This window comes from Nymphaea colorata, chromosome 10, assembly GCF_008831285.2.
Source record: "Nymphaea colorata isolate Beijing-Zhang1983 chromosome 10, ASM883128v2, whole genome shotgun sequence".
Classification (NCBI taxonomy): Eukaryota; Viridiplantae; Streptophyta; class Magnoliopsida; order Nymphaeales; family Nymphaeaceae; genus Nymphaea; species Nymphaea colorata.
The window spans coordinates 722,326-739,610 of record NC_045147.1 but is presented as its reverse complement, the minus strand read 5'-3'; positions in this window follow the sequence as shown (position 1 = coordinate 739,610).

Genomic DNA, 17,285 nt, shown 5'->3' with positions numbered 1-17,285 from the left:
TCTTTTTTGAATGAGTCTTTCGCTTTACATTTAAACAATTGTTTCTTTTCTTTTTCTTTTTAGAGCTCCTACACTCTTCTAGGTGATGTTCTTCATCTTTTTTACCTTCACTTTTTTAACTATTAGAGTTCGGTGGAAGTGAAACAAAAGTATCCTCCATCCCATCCTCTATATCTACTTGTGCTTCTATCCGGCACTTAGTCCCAGCATAAGCCACTCCATTCATCATTGAACATGCTTACTCCCTTTTAGGTTTTTCCTATTTACACTAGTGAGCATTCCCTCTATTCATAATAGCTAGTTCGTGAGCAAAGGTGTGGAATTCATGCCTTCAATAGTTTTCACTTCATCTTTTTCTTCTACCTAATGCATGAAATTGATCACTTTCATTGATGCCTTGTACCATGGCTGTTTAACTTTGGCATATGATCCACTTGACCAACTCCACCTCCTCCAATTCACTCTTCATGAGAGTTCATTGTCAACAACATTGCTTATTTCAATATAATGAACCATGAAACGGCTTGTACATGGAACCATGTAGATCAGAACAAAACTTTGGTCTCACTTCATACTTAATTGGCTAATCTCTGAACCAACCTCCTTGCACAACATGTTTAACATTTGCAACAAGAGTAAAACATATATTCAAGCAAAACTAAGTTGGTCCATGTTAATAATCAATAAATATGCTTTATCATAGTTCGATCTAATTTTCTCGTGATTGTCAGTTTGATTTTTGTAGATTTCACATGATTTGTTGTTTCAAATTTCGACAGTTTTTTTATTCTACATCTGCAATTGTTGATTTAGATTTATGGGTGCAGTCTTTGGATAAAAGGTAAGGAACATGTGATGCAACCATTGGTTTTTACTGGTTATCTTTGCTTCTTGCATTGATTCAAGCAGAAGTAGGGATCTATGTCCCATTAGTTTTTGGCCAACTTGGTAGAATACAGTCTTGCCATGTTGACTGTTATGTATTCATTGGACCCAAGTGAATAAATGCTGAATGGCCATATGAGCAAACTTTAGAGTTCACTTTTTAGTTGTAAATGTTCTTTATAACAGTGCCATATTACAAATTTTTTAGATTGAATTCTCTTTTGGCATTGCTTGTTGTTGCATTCCAAATTTCTATGGAACAATGGTCTTTGTTACATAGTTTTTTGTTTTTCTTTTTTTTATTGTTATGCTTGAGTTATAACCTGCTGAATGGTTTGAGTTCGATTACTTTATTATGTTTAAATCATATTTTCAATTTTAAATCTCAGACTTTTTGTGTTAGCTTATTGAGAAAATGATGAAAATCAAGATTATTTAAAAAAATGCAAGTTATTGATCAAGAGGAAGAAAACCAAAATGCTAGTTGTTCTAGTATGAAGACTCTTGATGTTGGTCTTTTTTACTTGGATTCTCTACCTTTTAAGTTTTCAAAAATTCAAACTATAGAAAGCATCGTGTGTAATCCAAGGTTGCGACGTTCTATATAAGAGATATCAGTAAATAAGAGAGATGAAGTTAGGTGAGCATATATTAATCATGGGTCATATCAGCACAAGCTTCATAGATATCTAGTGTTAGGTCCTTCAAATCATCCTCGTAAATTTCAAGCTTCATGGTTTAAAAATTTTTGTGGTCAGAATATTCTCTCAAGACAGATAGTGCATACTGTTTGTCGTGTTATCTTTTCAGTACTGCAACTTTAAATGATAGTTCATTTATTATAGTTCATTTATTATTGAAAGATTCAAAGCTTAGAAGAGGGAGAGTGGTAGAGAAAAAACATGTGCATTTCGTAGTCATGAGACATCAAGTTAAAATTTGCCCTATAATATGAATGTGCGAGCATTTAATAACATAAGTAGTCAAAACAAACACATAGATAAAATGATTGAAAAACAAAGTTCAGAGCTCATTCACAACAACCGTTTGAAATTGAAAGCATCTATAGATGCAGTTCGTTGGTTAGCATCTCAAGTTTGTACTTTTAGAGGCCATGATGAAAGTTCAAGTTCATTGAATCAATGTAACTTTATTGAGTTCATTAAAACTTTAGCTAGTTATAATGACAAAATTGCACAAAGCTGTTTTGGATAATGCCACAAAAATACTAAATATACATTACCAACAGTTCAGAAAGAAATTTTACATGTTTTTGTAAGTAAAATAAGAGCTAAAATTACAAAAAAATTTGGTGATGCTAAATATTGTATTATTATTGATGAAGCTCAAGATGAGTTCAAGAGAGAGCAAATGGTTGTTGTTCTTAGATTTGTTAATAAGCAAGGTCAAATTCAAGAGCAATTTTTAGACATTGTGCATGTGAGAGATACTACAACAATTACTTTGAAGAATGCAATTTCTACTTTGTTGTCTCAACATAATTTTGGAGTCAAGGGTGCTAGTAATATGCAAGGTAAATGAAATGAATTGCAAGCATTAATTTTGAATGAATACCCTTATGCATATTGTGTTCATTGTTTTACGCATAGATTACAACTTGCACTTGTTGCGCCTTCAAAAAGAAATTGTCGATATCCATAACTTTTTTGAACAGTTAATATATGTAAGTAATGTTGTAAGTACAATCAGTAAACATAATAATGAATTACGTGAAGCTCAAGCAGACGAAATTGCATTCAGAATTGTTATAAATGAACTTGAAATAGGAAGACTTAATCAAATTGGATCACTACAGTAGCCTGGTGATACTAGATGAGGATCTCATTTTTCGTCTATCTGCAGTTTGATAAAAATGTTCAATGAAACATGTGTAGTATAGAAAATTTAAGAGACAATAGATCAACATATCAAATACAGGGTGAAGATAATTAGACTTCCAACATTATCAAATCATTTGACTTTGTCTTTATTTTTTGCACTTGGTACAAGAAATTTTGGGACAACATGATACTTTTTGTTAGACATGCATTTTAAATGCAATGACTATAGCTTATAATTCAAAAGAGTTCTTACAAGAACTTAGAGTGACTGATTAAGATTCATTTATAGATATTGTGGGAGCATTTTGTATGGCATATCATATCTCTATTCCAGATATGGATGCCTAATATTTTGTTTGGCATTTGATATCTCTATTCTAGATATAGATGCCTAACAAAAGAAGATCACATTCTCATCATGAATGTAATTTTATTATAGTGAGACATTATTATCATGTTGATATTTTTATTGTTGCTATTGATTCTCAGTTGGTAGAGTTGAATAATAGATTTAATGAGAATTATATGGAAATCATTTGTTTGATGTCGACATTCGACCCTCAAGGTCAAATATGAGTTGTTTAATGCACAAGATGCGTACACTTTTGTACAGAAGTTTTATCTTGACAATTTTTTGGAGTTCAGATTTTATAGGTTTAAATTATCAGTTGAGACATTATAAGAATGATATTAGTCATCATCCAAGTTTTCAAATTTGAGTACACTATCACATATACGTCAAACATTGATACGTAGTAAAAAAAGTGAAGCATATCTTTACGTATACAAGTTGCTTAGTCTCATTCTAACGCTTCTTGTTTCTACTCCAACCACAGAAAGGACATTTTCTGCTATAAAATTTATTAAAACAAGTTTGTGTAACAAAATGGAAGATAATTTTTTTACAGATTATCTACTTTTGTATATTGAAAAAGAAATTGCACAAATGTTTGATTTGAATAATATTATTGATGTTTTTTACGAGATGAAAAATCGTAGAGCACAACTACAATAGGTAAAATATTTTGTTGCATCTTTTTTAAGTTAATATTTATTTGAATCATTATTTAGTTTCAATAATAAATAATATAATTTTTATTTACATTTTATTGTGTATGTGAATCAATGACAATATGTAACTATTTCAATAAAACCAGGGACAAAACCCGATTGTGTTACATAGAAAGAATACAAAACTGTTTGTTTTAGGTAAGCAACATTTATTTTGTTGGTTTTGGTGTTTAAAGATATATTTGTTTGCTACATTTTGAGTTGTGGTATTTGCATGTCTACCTTATGCTCACACCTATGTCATTGTAATAGAAATAGATAACCTTATCTGTTTAGGGCAGATCGCGCTTTGTGCTAATGACACAAGCAAATATTAAAATGTGCCGTAGGACAAATCGCATTTCACGTTCATGACATAGGCAATTGTATACGACATATACTAACTTCTACTACACTTGGTACATATACAAGTACTTTACTTAGGAAACATCATGTGGGTATACTATATAGGGTCGGAACTAAATCAAGTGGCAAACATGGAAAGAGTTTAGGCCCACATTCAGATAGTTGTTGGCATCTCAAAGTTGATTTTGGCTTTTGGAGTACTTAAAAAAAATGAGTTTTTTGTTCTAAAAAAAGAGTGAAAGGGACCCACTTGTCAGCACGAACTCCTTTATTGAGGGTAACTAGACCAGGAATTAGCCCTCTGCTTTACATATTCTAATATTTTAAAAAGTTATCCTAAGATCCTCTATGCATGTCAAAATATTGACAAAAATTTGGAAGTGACTAAAATATGGTTTGGCTTGAAATATAATGTCCACAAATTTAAAACTTTGGTTTTAAGGGTTAATAATAAACCCCGAACAATTAACAACTTTAGAGAATTGAAACTGAAATATTGAAATGTCAAATAGTTTAAAAGATAAATTGTTCAAGAGACACTTTAAAATCAATTGAGTTTTTCCAATATTATCACTAGAACTCAAATATAAAAGATAATTGATGTTTGAAGATAGATTTGAAAATCAAAGTTTTTAACTTATGCGAGGAAATATGATTAAAAATATATTATATATCACTTGTTTTGCGAAACATGGTTTCAACTTGTCATGCTTTGTAAAAGCAAGTTTTCAAAATGTTATTTTGGAAATTAAGATCTTGAATTAGACAGACAATGACCATAATTTGATTCAACAAAGGCCAAAAAAGGACCTTTACAATATTGCAAATATTTGAAAATCAAAGTAGTATATTGGGAAATAATAAAAATTTGATATTAAAATGAGAAAATATTATGATTGTGGGAGTGTTTCCCTTGAATGTTAAGGAAGTTGCAAGTTTTTCTTATAATTCAATTCATGCATCCTAGAGCTTGAACTTATCTTACTTAAGCTTCTAAGAGATGCACATGTGAACACTTGTGTAATACAAAAGCACATTGTATATGCCTGCTAAATGATTTTTTATTTTTCCATATGCTTAAGAAAAAACAATGAAAAAGAAAATTTTGTTAAAAAATAGTGGGGTAAATTCTCATCTGGCGAATCACATAAGGGTTTGTTTTAAAAATATAGGTAGGCCATAGGGAGGCTAAAAAGAAATGAAAGATTGAAAAATGGTAGAGAATAGATTTGTGATTTATAATATAAAAAATAATATGTTCAATGCAAATTAACATGTACATCAAACGTATTTAGATGTTCCCAAGTTGAACATGTTCCAACCTCAAAATAACGAAAATAAAAAATATCTCACTTCAAATCATCACATCATAATACACATCCACAAACAATAAGAGAGAGAGAGGCAGAATAGTTGAAGAGAGATTAAAAGAGACAAAGAGCAAAATAGAAATAAATAGAGATAAATAAAGACAAGAAAAGATAGATAGGGATAAATAAAAAGAGAGAGAGAAAGGAACAGAGAGAGAAAGAGATTTAAAATAGAGATTGGGAGTCTAATGGAGAGAGAAAGAGATAAATAAAGAGAGTGATAATTTAGTAAAAGAGAAAGAAGATTAAAAATTAAGATTTTAAAGAGAAAGAAAAGAAGATTTAAAAAAAGATAGGTCAAAGAAAGAGAAAGATTTTAAAAGAGGAATCAAAGAGAGAATGAAATTAATAAAAGAACAAGATAGTTTTAAAAGAGAGAGAACATTTAATTAAAAAGGATTGATTTAAAAGAGCTTAAAGAGAAAAAACTTTAAAAAGAGAGAGAGATTAAAGGAGAGATTAAGAGATAGACAAAAATATAGGAAAAGAGAAAAATGAAAAGAGAAAGAAAAAGAAGAGAGGAAAAGAATGAAAGAAGAAAAAAAAGATAACGCCATGTTAAAAACATATAGAAAGAGACATAAAAAAAAATTATGCTTGCCTCGGTCATGCTTCCAGAGCATTAAGGGAGATCCATAGCTTTGGAAATAGTCTTAGACCTTCATTGGCTTGCCATTGAGAGAATAAACAAAAAAAATGTAGTAGAAAAGAATTGTAAGTACCTTGAAAATAGAAGATTTGGTATAGAGGTGGCTCATTGCTTCTTGATAGTGGCTCAAATGGGTTGTTGATGCTCTTCAAGAGTCCATCTCCAGCTCCTTGATAGTCTCCTCTTGCTAGGAATGTTGGGTTGGAGTTGAAGATAATGAAGAGAAAGAGAGCAAGGAAAGAAATGAAGAAGAAGAAGAAGAGAATGAAGTTGAAAAAGGAGGAGAAGTCTAGAAGAGGAAAGAAAATGCTAAGGTTTGTATGGTGATGTTGAAGGAGAAAAATGTTGGGATATTTATAGAGAGAAGAGGTCCAAGGGCATTGATGTTAATTTTTAATGTGTAATTAGTCATTATTGACCATGATAGGGCCATGCCTGGCCGTGTACAGCAAGGCCAGGCTTGGTCAACCTGCCATGTTAGCTGCATGCCCCATCAAGGGTATTTAATGTAAATTGAAGGGTATTTAGATAAAATCAAAGACATCAAGCCAAAACTTGATACAATAATATATTTGTATTTCGAATACAGATTTGGATCTCAAAATGGATCCATGTCTCAGATTTGAAGCTGGATCTTGACCAAAAGCTTAAAATGGATCGAGAATAATATATTTGGAACTCAAATTTAGATCTAAAATTTAGATTTGGATCTGTATCATAGATTGGATACGGGTTGAGATAGAAACATGGAATTAGATGTAAATTTGGATCTGGATTAAGAATCTGGAACCCAATAAGTATATGGATCTATATTTATAGATTTTTGATCTGGATTGGATCTAATTGGATCCAAGATTCAAAATTTGATCAAATGAGTTCAAAATTGAGATTTGGATCTAGGCCTAGAACTACTTTTGGAATTGAAAGCTTGTTTTAGGTTTAAATTTGGTTTTTGGATCTGGTTATGGATCTAGGGATCAATTTTGGATCCAGAGTTAGAATTTGGATTGGATCTGAATTGGATCCAGGACTCAATTTTTGATCAAATGAATCCAAAATTGAAAGTTGGATCTAGGTATGGATATACTTTTGGAATTGAAAGCCTGTTTTAGGTCTAAAGTTGGATTTTGCATCCAATTATGGATCTAGGAATCAATTTTGGATCTAGAGTTGGAATTTGGATTGGGTATGAATCTAGGGATTTGTTTTGGAACTTGAGCTAGATTTAGATATGGATCTAGATCTAGGAATCTGTTTTGGATATGGAGATGGAAGTTAGATCCACATTTTGATCTTGTGATCTACTTTGGATATGGAGCTGGGATTTGGATAAGAATTTGCATCTAGCGATATGTTTTGGAACTTTGTTCACGTTTTTCGACAGGATCCAACTTTGAATTTATAAAAGAAGTGCAAACTGGGGTTGGGATTCATGTCCAAAGTCTGAAATTGGGATTGGGATTCATGTCCAAAGTCGGAAATTAGATCCAAATAAGTCCGAAATAGGGTTGGGAACAAATATGATTTCTTCAACCATAAAGCTTTTGATTTTCTTCTCTAGGCAACAAGAAGTTAGGTTGACTCTATTCAACTTGAAGGTCTCATCCCTAACTTTTGAAAGAGCTGACATTTACATTTCAATGCTGCAATGTTTCCAATTGTGTGGTAGTCCTATGTAAAGCTCTTACCTGAGCATTCATAGTCAACTTTCACCACACAAGTTGTGCAAATCATATTTCAGTGGTTACATGTGATCAACACAACTTCCTTCAATAGATAAAGGTTGTGTTTGAAATGGAGGACATCTACCGTTGAATTGTCATTTACGTACAAAAATTTGAAAAAATAATGGGTCCAACAAACTTAGGATTCTCTAGCCGAATCTGGTATTTTCATCCAAGGATATCTTAAGGTGTGGCCAAAAACCTTGGAAAGATGTTTTGCCCATCACATAACCCTGCTCACTCCCACATTCGACTCAGGCTCTTGGTTTGGTTTGGCAGAATCCCAACCTGCCCCCTATCAACCTTGATTTCGACCCTAAAAAAGCTAGGAATTAGGACAATCTATAACTTAGTCAGCCGCCTAATCGGCCTGAAAATTCATCACGATCTTCAGTACATGACTAAACTCTCATATCCGTGCTCCCTTCAGACACATGTTTATGCATATGGGACACCAGATTTGAGTATTGACAAACGTTGATACAACTGCCACGACCCCACCCACTGCCACACTGGGTTCGGGCTCTTGGTCTGGCGAATCCAAAAACCCGCTTCCTAACCATTTTAGTTTCAACCCAAAAGAGCTAGAAACCTAGACAATCTATCACTTAGTCAGTCTCCTTATATGTTTTTGGGAAACCTCACAATCTTTATTACATGACTAAACTGTTACATGCTCTCTCATCTTCCCCATTGAAGCAACAACCCATCTCACAACACAAAACAACATTGTTGCTCTCCACCAGTAGACATAGAATAGATGGTGGCAGAGAAGTTAGGTCAGAGCAGTGTCCACTGCCTCCTCATGCATTCTGCAACCCTTGGCACAACAGCTTAATCCCAAGTACTCTCTCTCTCTCTCTCTCTCTCTTAGACGGTGTTGTTGTTCCATGGAAGATCCACAATCTCTTGGTTAGTAAAATATGTAGATGAGGCACTGATATTTTGTGTTTCCTCTCCATATTTCTAAACCACCTGCATGAAGGTTTGTATTTTTGGGTAATGTAGAGCATGGACTACTATATCCGAGATGCATTTGTTGTTTTAATCTTTTATTTATTTCTATTTTTCTCTATCTCCTTTTGAAACCATAGGAAGATTTTTTGTTTTGGGTACTGTAAAACATGCTTAGTTCCTTAATCATGGGATGCTTGATGGACTAGATGTAATCGACCTGTCATGTTGATGATTAACATTGTCAATCTCTTGTTTTAAGTGCTTTTACGAAAGGCAACACGGGAGACCACAATGTTTACTTTTAGACACTATTTTTTTTAGGTATAGAGAAGCATTAAATCTCTTCAACATGTCTCAACACGTCATGTTCCTTTTGTTAACAAAAATACCAATAAGGCTCTCAAAGTGAATTACTTATGGGATGAAAAGTCATGTTTCTTGAGAGATGAAAAGTCATGTCTCTTGAGAATTAGAGACCCATATGTATTTCCTCTATATAAAGGAACCTCTCTACCAAAGGAATACAAGTCCAAAATGATAGAGCAATGGACGTAGGCTTATTGGCTCAACCACTTTAAAAATTCATGTTCCTTTAATTATTTTTTTATTTTGATTTCTAACATGGTATTAGAGCCGCTAGTCCTTGTTACTGCTACTGCTAGATCCTAAGGATTACATCTTGTATTGCGAATTTTCATTCTCATGGCAAATCAAGAAGCATCATCACATACATGAGTCAAACTCTAATACATATACGAATTTTCTTGCTTCTCCTCTACAGTACCCAAGCAATTTACAACATTTCTTCACCATCAAGTTAAATGCTAAAAATTATTTTATTTGAGAATCTCAATTCACATCAATATTGATCTCATTTGATCTTATGAGATATATTGATGGAACCAAATGCTCTGTCAATGTTTAGATGTGAAACAACCGAAATTAGTCCAGAACATATTGAATGGCTGAGAAATGATCAGTTACTTTTGAGTTGGATTAAGTCCTCTCTATCTGAAACAATACATACCCAAATTATTGGTTTAAAAACCTCTGTAGATGTTTGGAGTGTTCTTAAGCAGTCCTATGTTGCTCAATTCAGGGCTCGAATAATGCAGTTAAAATCACAGTTTTAAAATTTGAAAAAAATGTCTAGTTCTATGCATGTTTATGTAAACAAAGCAAAAGCTAATGCTCATCAACTAGCCATTGCATCGAAACCTGTTGATGAAGATGATCTTGCTCTTCAAATTTTTAGAGGATTGCCAAGTGAATATCTTGCTTTTAAAGTCAGTATAGAAAATCGAAATGACCTAGTCTCTTTGAATGAACTTTATGGGCTTCTTATCATACAATAAGCCAACTTAAAAGAAGATGATTCTCAAACTTTTGAATCTATTATGTCTGATGCAAATATTGTCTCAAAACAAGTTTACAATAAGCAAACCAACTATAGAGGTCGTGGTAGAAACAAATATCAATCTAGAGGAGGAGTCTGAAAAAAATGAGCAATACAAAGGTGATAATCTTGTGTGTCAAGTACGTGGAAAAGTTGGCCATATTGCAAAGTTTTGTTGGTCATATACTAACTTGCTTAAAGAAAAATAGACAACATCGCCTCAAGCATATCATGCATTTTCTTCTAGCACTTTGAATCAAGACATTGGAGAAGACGATTGGTATCCTGACTCTGGTGCGACTTATCACATCACCAATGATATCAACAACTTATCCATTTACGTCAAATATAAAGGTGGAGATGCAGTAAAAATCAGATATGGATAAAGTTTGAGAATTTTTCATACTGGTTCTTCAAAGACATCTCAAAATTTAATTTTAAATGATCTCATTCATGTGTCTAAAATAATAAGAAATTTGTTATTCGTACAACGTTTTTCTAAAGATAATAGAGTCTATTTTGAGTTTCATCCCAATATGTGCTATGTGAAGCAGCATGAAACAAGAAAAATTCTTTATCAAGGAACTAGTAGTGATGGGTTATATAAGATAAACCTTGGTAGCAGGACAAAGGGAGCGCAACTTGGAGAAAGACAGACTATTGGGCAGTGGCACAAAAGACTTGGTCACCCTCCATTTTTCGTTGTTAAGAAGGTTTTGAATAAGTGTGATTTGTCTTATTATGATGATTGCTTGAAATATTTGTGTGAACCTTGTCAAAAAATTAAGATTCATAAACTTTCATTTAATGCTATTTCAAATAAGGTGAAACACCCGCTTGAACTCATTTATTCTAATGTATGGGGTCTAGCTCTGATGGAGAGTGTGAATGGTTTTAAGTACTATGTGATTTTTATGAATGTTTTTTCAATGTATACTTAGATTTATTTGATTAAAAAAAAAATCAAATGTTAATCATATTTTTAAAGCTTTCAATGCACTTTCTGAAAATCTCACTAGACACAAGATAAAATATATTCACTCAGATTGGAGATGAGAATTTCAAGGGTTTCATTCATATCTTGTCGATAATGGGATTGGACGTACAATATCATGTCCTCCTACCCCTAAACAAAGTGGAGCAGCTGAAAGGAGACACAAACATATTGTTGAAACAGATTTATCTCTAATGGCAGAAGGTAATATTCTCAAGAACTTTTGGTCATATGCTTTTTGTACTGCTGTTTATTTGATTAACCGAATGCCAACTAAGATTCTTGATTTTGCTTCTCCTTTGAAAAAATTGTTCAAAGATAAACTTGATTATGGCTTTCTCAAAATCTTTGGATGTGAATGTTTTCCTTGTTTAAGAGCTTATCAAAAAATAAATTAGATTATCAATCTAAAAGATGTGTTTTCTTGGGCTATGATCCTCAACATAAAGGGTATTGTTGTTTGGGTGTAGAAACCGATAAAATCTATATTACGAGACATGTTCAATTTAATGAGAGAAAATTTTCTTTCATAAATACTCAAAAAACCAGAACTCAAGATCTAGAAAGTTAAAATCAAGCTATCATTTTAACCTCCTCTCATAAATATCAGTTCTCAAACCCTACAATACCATCATCCGCCTGAAACTCTTGAAAAAGATGAGTCAACCCAATCCAATGAAAATGAACCAAATCAAGAACGAGTCCATCCTATGACTACTAGATCTCAAGTGGGAACCTTCAAACCTAATCTAAATACAATGAGTTCCATACATATTTTTCTAGCAAACATTTTCTTTCAAGAACTTTTGTCACCACTCTTCTTGAAGACAAAGAACCATCAAATTTCAAGAAAGCATATGATGATGAAAATTAGAGGAAGGTCATGCAAGAAAAATATGATACTTTTATTTGAAAGATTATTTGAAAACTTATTTCAAAGAAAGAAGCCAAACACATTGTAGGATGTAAATGGGTGTTCAAAATTAAGTGAAAAGCAGATGAATCGTTGAAAAGATACAAAGCTAGACTCGTCGCCAAGGGGTATAGTAAAAAAGAATGAATTGACTATACTGAAACCTTCAGCTCTGTTGTGAAGTTTACTACAATTCAGACAGTATTAGCTATTTCTATGAGTCACAAATGAAAAATACATCAGTTAGATATTCAAAATGCATTTCTATATGGATCTATTTCAGAAGAAGTTTATATGGTTCAACCACCCGAATTTCAAAATCATTCCTTTCCGAATCATGTATGCAAACTTGAACATGCTCTATGTGGTTTAAAACATGCTCCTAAGGCATGGTTTGTGTGTCTTAGTCTATTCCTCCAAAATGTTGGTTTTAAAGGGGCTCAAATAGATTCATCTCTTCTTTTCATTTTAAGAAAAAGAGAAATACTTGTATATATTTTGATATATGTAGATGACATGATCAAACAAGAAGCTTACCAAAATATATTCATAAAATTATTTGTTTCAAAAGTGAGTTTGTCATTAAAGATTTGGGTGAGCTTCATTTTTTTTTTGGTATGGAAGCAACAAGAATTGACAATAAGCTAATATTGTCTCAAATGAAATATATATTTGAGTTTCTCAAAAGAACAAATACGCTTGGAGCTAAGGGCGTTTCAACTCCCATGGCATGTTTCCCTGCTTTAGCTGTTCAAACTGGATCAAATTTTTATTATCCAACTCTTTATTGTAGCATTGTTGGAACTCTTCAATACTCTACTATGACTCGCCCAGACATCTCTTATACTGTCAACAAGGTTTGTCAATACATGCATCATCCTGCTGATGCCCATTGGGATGTCGTAAAGATAATCCTAAGATATTTGAAACACACTATTGATTATGGTCTTGTTATTTGTCAATGATAAATTATCTACATGTGGATATGCAGTGTTTATTGGATCCAATCTAGATTCATGGAGTGCTAAAAAATAGTCAGTTGTTTCTCGTTTTAGGACTGATGCTGAGTATCGATCTATTGCCAATACTACTATTGAAATTATGTAGTTACAATTTTTATTAAAAGAACTTTGTGTTGCTCAATCACAACCTCCCATACTATGGTGCGATAACATTGGTGCAGCCTATCTTGCAGTTCATCTTGTGTATCATAGCCACAACAAACACATAGAGATTGACCTTCATTTTTTTCGAAAAAAAACTGGCTATAGGAGAATTGAAAATTCAGTATATCTCTTCCAAAAATCAGGTTGCTGATATTTTAACTAAGCCACTTAGTAAGCAGCACCATTATCAAATACTTAACAAGCTCAATCTCATTATTGAAGCATTGAGCTTGTGAGGGGATGTTAACAGAAATACCAAAAAGGCTCTTAAAGTGAATTACTTGAGAGATGAAAAGTCATGTCTCTTGGAAGATGAGAAGACATGTCTCTTAGGAATTAGAGACCCCTTATGTATCTCCTCTATATAAAGGAACCTCTCTACCAAAGGAATGTAAGACAGAAATGATAGAACAGTGGACGTAAGTCTATTGGCTAAACCACTTTAAAAATTCATGTCGCTTTAATTATTTCTTCATTTTGATTTCCAACACCCCTTACTTCTCTTTCGTGTCCAGCATGTTTATTCTTTCAAATATTTGTTTTTTGGCAGCAATAGTACCTTAATCATGTTATGTTCTTCGCTTAATGCATATGATCTTCTTGTGCGCTACAGTTCAGCATTTGAATCATGCTTATAACTTAATGATCTTTACTCAACCTTGCTGATTCTTTGAAGAACATATCTAAGCATGGAGAGCCTGTCGTTCAACCTCTTCCTTCATTTTCTTTCGGCCATGAGATTTTTGGAAGGTTTTCCTTTCACTTTCATCTTCAATTGCCTACTTATCCTGCACCACACACCACGGGTGAAGTTGCATAAATGCAGCACATATAATGCTCTTGTAGGAAATGCCAAGCAGTACTGCAATGATTTCAGGAGTGATTGGCACAAGAACAACCTCAAGCACAAGGGCTGCTCCTACGTCTCACGCAAGAAGAGTACATGGCATGTGAAGCTGGATGACCATAAGAATGATCTTAAGGCTGCTTCTTACCTATAGTAGCTCAATTTTTCTGTCTTTAATGTTGTATATCTTCAATGTCCCCAGTGTATGCTTATTAAGCTAAACATAACTTTAGTGAGTTTCACAAAAATTAGAATTTCAGAATTTTTTGGTTAAGCAGTATGCTGGAACTGTACGTTATCGCTTTTTTAAAACGATTCCCTTCTCGTTTTTTTCTTCACAAGTATCTATTGGCCTCTACAAGGACAATCTTGGTACCTTTTGTGCCATGTCCTTGTGGTTATACCTTTAGACAAATATTATCAACTATTGTGGAATTGTACATCCATGATCAACACAAAACTTATCAAGAAGTTGGCAGATGGGGAGCTTTCTTTTCTAGTAGACATTGTTAGGTATCTGTTTGGCGAGAACTTTGGGTTGTTCATCTTTTTTCGTTCCAATTCTTTATCTGCAGGCAATACAAGTTCTGCCACCATTGAAAACGAAAAAAGGATTTTAAACAAGTTGCACATAGCCCAACAAAGCTCCATGGTTCATTCATAGCTACCCAACTAAGGAATTTCTACATAAGGCTGAAGTAAAAGGAATAACAACTTATTGATGTACAAGGAAGGAGCACCAATGAGTTCGATTTGAAGGATAAACAGAACAAGGTATGGTGTGACGGTGTCGACCACTCTCCACGTACATGGAAATCAAAGAGTTCCAAGCTACCAAATCCCAGTAAGGCATTTTCTCGAACAATTGGTGTGGAATGAACAAGTCCCTATTTTTGCTTATGGAATCAAAAGCATCGCCCACAAATACTCATCAACAGTGAATCAACAACAATCGAACACTGTAACACATCAACTGTTGTTTACCAACTTTACAAACGGTCCAAAAAATTGATGGTCGCCCTCTCGGATTCTTTCCCATGGCGAATAAGTCACTGTCGGAATACCCAATTCCTAATCTCAAATTAGTAAAAGAAAGTATAGAAACAAAGAGCCCCTCATCCATGCCTTAAGGAAACAAAGGAAAAAAAAAATTTGTCGGCCATGGAGCCGACGCCAATGGTGAAAAGAGAGAGAGAGAGAGAGAGAGAGAGAGAGAGAGGTATTTGCTGGCGATGGGAGAGTCCTTCATTGACGCCTTAAGGAAACAAGGAAAACAAGAAAAAAAAAAACAGACAGACATGGAGCTGGAGCCGATGCAAGAAGAGCGAGAGACAGTGTGTATGATGCAGAGAACAGTCACTGTTGCCGTCAACTGAGCTGCTCGCCATCGGAGCTGCACGAGAGAGGGTCTCAGCTTCACGAGGGTTTTTTGAAATGAGAGGTGAGGGCAAGCATGAGAGCGGGCAGGAAGAGAGAGAGTGAGGAAGGGGGAAGTGTGAGCGCGCAGGTGGACCCCCTCTCGAAATCTCAATATTTTTTGTTGGTCTTAAAATCTCGATCGACCGATTAAAAGCTGATCGGACGGTGATCTGCCTGCTCGTGAAATCCGTGGATTATAGTCACTCGTTATGCCTGACTTTATATATATATATATATATATATATATATATATTGTGTGTGTAGGGGGGATAGAGATTGACTGCTTCACTACAAATTGAAGATGCTGATTATTCTATTGTGCTTTTGTTGGACTGAGATGTTTTTGCTCCTTATGTATGTAACATATATTATGCAACACACTTTTAAAATTCAGTAATGGAAGAAAGCAATTCTTCAATAAGGGGTGAGAATTTTGTATGGAGTGAAGGTCAAATGGACAAGTTAGTAGAATTGTTGCTTGAGCAAGCATGGATTCTTGGCATGAACTTAAGGGCTTGAAGCCCAAAGCATACACAACAATAGAAAAGAAAATGATAGAATTGTATGGGCTTAATTCAACAAAAGAGAAAAGAAGGAATAAACTAAAAGAATGCCAAACATGGTATCCAAGTGTGTTGAGAAATCTTGCACACAAGTGGGTTTGGTTGGGACCCAACGACCAAATGTAGTTATGTTGATCCACAAGTTTGGGCTGAGCACATCCACGTAAGTTTAAAACCCTCCATAGGTTATTTTTTATTTGGAATCATATATTTCATCGGTATGTAATTATGAAACATATTGCAAAAATATCCAAATTGGAAAAACATCAAGAATGCACAAAAATGGAAATACTATGAAAAGTTTCTTGAGATATATCAAGGGCTGCAGAGGAGCTCGACTCGGCCCAAAAAACTCGAGCTCGAGCTCGGCTCGAACTTGAGTCGAACTCCTTATAGCAAGCTCGAACTCGACCCGACTACACAAAATCGAGTTCGAACTTGACTCGTTTAACCCATTTAACTTGTTTATGTGTTAACTCGTTTAACGTTAATGTGTGTAAGCATTAACTCGTTTAACTCATATAAGCATTAACTCATGTAACTCGTTTAACTTACGTAACTTGTGAAAATTTGTTTTACTCTAAAAGCTAAAAGTATAAACGAGTCCAATTCCTGAAATTCGAACTTGACTCGTTTATCTTTTCGAGTATCCTTTTAAGTTCGAACTCGGCTTGTTTATAAACAACTCAAGCATGAGCCAAGTTTTTTCAAGCAAGTTGGAGTCGAGCTTGAGTTGGCTCAGCTGATTGTGCAGCCCTATATATGGGGATGAAAATGTGATGGGTCAAGCCAAGGACCACGCAGCAACATGTCCCCAAGAATATGATACAGTTCCTAACACATCCATGGCCCACTGACATTGAAATGAATTTTGACTACAATCAATCGTTCACTCAAATGTTAAATGTTGAGTCTCCAGTACAGTCCCAACACCTCACACGCAACCATCACAAGACCCATGTGCATCAAACAATAGAAACAAACTGGTCGTCCTCGTCCTCCAAAAGAATGAGAACTTCTGCACTGGATGAAAAATTGTTCTCACATGTTGCACAACATCGCTAAAAATGTCGTCGTTCTGTCCAACATCTAGAAATGCGCAATCTGATAAGGTTGATGGCATGTTTCACGAAATGCATGAGGCT